Consider the following 2,453-nt stretch of genomic DNA (forward strand, 5'->3'; position numbering starts at 1 on the left):
ATCATGGCAAAAGCAACTTAGAAAGAGTTTGTTTGGGCTTATGGTTCCAGAGGTCTAGAGTACACAATGGCATGGAAGGCATAGCATTCATGCAGGAACAGGAAGCTGGCTGGCCACATTGTGTCATCCATACACAAGAAACAGAGAAAGAGAACAGGAAGTAAGGCAAGACTAAAAATCCTCAAGCCCCACCTCTCATGACATACTTCCTTCATCAAGTAAAGACACTACAACCTCCTCAAACATGCCACCAAGTGGGGACCGAGACTTCAAATTCATAAACATCTCAAAATAATAACACATAACTTTAGTATTAATGCCTCAGAAGAAGCACTAAGTGCTAAGAAAATCTGGGAATGTACTGTCCTGTCCACATCTCCACTACAATAACCACATCCAGCTCATTCCCTCAAATGCCACATGTGTGCTGAGGGCCTCCAAATGGAAGTGTGTTTGCTAAGGTGCTCACCACTATGACTAAAGATTCCAGGCACAATTACCCCGTATTAGAATTGCTACTTGCTGTAGACCCAGTCGTACTGGGATCTCTGATTGTAGAGACTTAGATACCTTTGCTATTTCTCTCTTTCTCACAGCCGAACTTGAGCCATTAGTGTTACTTTCAGAAAGTGCCCAAGCTCTGGGAACTGCTTTTTCTCTGTGACCTAAGGCATGGTCATCTCTCTGGGCAACCAGTAATCCCCCAGATCTCTCACTCCATCTCAGTCTTTGTCAATCTTCATAGTATTGCTTTAGTCTATTGTACATCACTCCTTTAGAAAGGGATTTAGTTGTTATGCCTAATCGAGTTCTGAACCAACATGGTTGAGTCAAGCAGCTGGAACATGAATCAGACAGTGAAAGATAGTAGGCATGAACAGGCAGGGCGGGTTCTCTTGGAATAGGAGTCTGCTCCCTTGCCTTCATTTCTTCACCTTACCTTGTGTGCAGCCACAGCTTCCATAGCTTTACTTAAGGTGCCCCATCTTCCAGGAACTGCATGGGATTGATGGGCTTCAAGTCATGTCCTATTCATAGTTGATGGGAATGCCCATTGGCAGGTTCAGCTCCATAAGATCTTCTTCTAAGAGACCCTTCAGATGATTGATGATGCTCTAAGGGCTGTTGCAATAGCAGTAATCAAGACCTTTTCCCCACCTTCATTCTAGAAGGTCTCTGGCAATGGTGTCCTTCAGGCTCTCACAGAAGGGTAGCTGGTTCTCAGTAATGTCTGTGTATCTGAAATCTTTGTTGATGTTGCTGTAGAAGGGATGACCAGGCTCCATTGGAGGCAACATTGTAAGATGGTCTCCATGCTTAGCATGTGCCTCACCATGCTTAGCATGCTTCTGCCTTATTGAAACCAGTTAGACCACCATAATGTCACTCATTGAGGTGCCATATCCTGACCAGTGGCTGTCACTTCTGATCAAGGGCATCCAGGACTGTCTAGAGGGTCCGGATTCTCTCTTCTGTGTAAAGCAGATGTCAAATTCACAGCCAGCATCTTGCAATGTTGACTACCATACTTCACTCCTCGGGCTCAGATCAGCATTGTATCAGCCACTGAAGTTGTTCTCTAGGTTCCAAGTGCTCCTGTCATGCCAGATCAGCATCAGCTTGTAGGCATCCATGGTAATAGCAGACCACAGTATTTCTCAAACCATCTCCAGAAGATACTCGCTAATGTAGAGTCACATCCTTTCACCCATTTTGTGTGTGGAAATTACTTAACTGTGTCCACTGCTTTGGTAGATTGATTAATATATTGATTAATATTTTATTGCCTTCTATCTCAGGAGCTAAAATGTCAATACATACAGAATAAGCCAGAACTCTTCCTCAGGCTGAGCTCACAATAAAATTTGTCTTGAATACTGGTCAGTCTCCTTCTTGGAGCTGTCCACGGTGACTTCACTTAAACAATTTTCTCACCATACTTGATTGTTTAAAACTGAGCTCTTGCAACATTTAGAAACATTTGAGAATTGAACATCCTTCGAAGCAGAGCAGTTTTCAGGGCTTTAGGCTGTATTAATACCAAATCATTGTTGGGCCAAACCAAAACAGTTGGAGTGGGTTTAAAATAAAAATTTGTCTAACATTTATCTTACTTCCCCAATGTATTAAATTACATTTGATGAAAGGAGAAATGGTGGTAAATGATTATATAATATATTATAAATTATAATACTTTATAATATAATTTGTTCTGTTTTAAGAAATGGCAACGTTTTTGTTATGGGGTCTCTAGGTCATTAGTTTACAAACAGCTGTGTATCACATTGAGCGCTTGTCAAAAGAAATTCAACTGTACTGAATTATTATAGACCTGTGCCTGGACTCAAGGGTGAATATGTGTGCTTGCTTGCTTTCTTCATCTCTTGCTGGTAAGTGCCTCTGCTCTGTTGCTGGTGTTGCTGATGCTGCCACTGTGCCATTGCTGCCGCTGC

The 2,453-nt window shown here is 42.2% G+C and overlaps 1 pseudogene; it reads right to left on the reverse strand.

Annotated features, from left to right (window-relative positions):
* Window positions 1-923: 923 nt before the first annotated feature.
* Window positions 924-1,634, reverse strand: LOC116905654 (annotated as a pseudogene).
* Between the last annotated feature and the right edge of the window lie 819 nt (window positions 1,635-2,453).

Source organism: Rattus rattus, chromosome 7 (assembly GCF_011064425.1).
Source record: "Rattus rattus isolate New Zealand chromosome 7, Rrattus_CSIRO_v1, whole genome shotgun sequence".
NCBI lineage: Eukaryota > Metazoa > Chordata > Mammalia > Rodentia > Muridae > Rattus > Rattus rattus.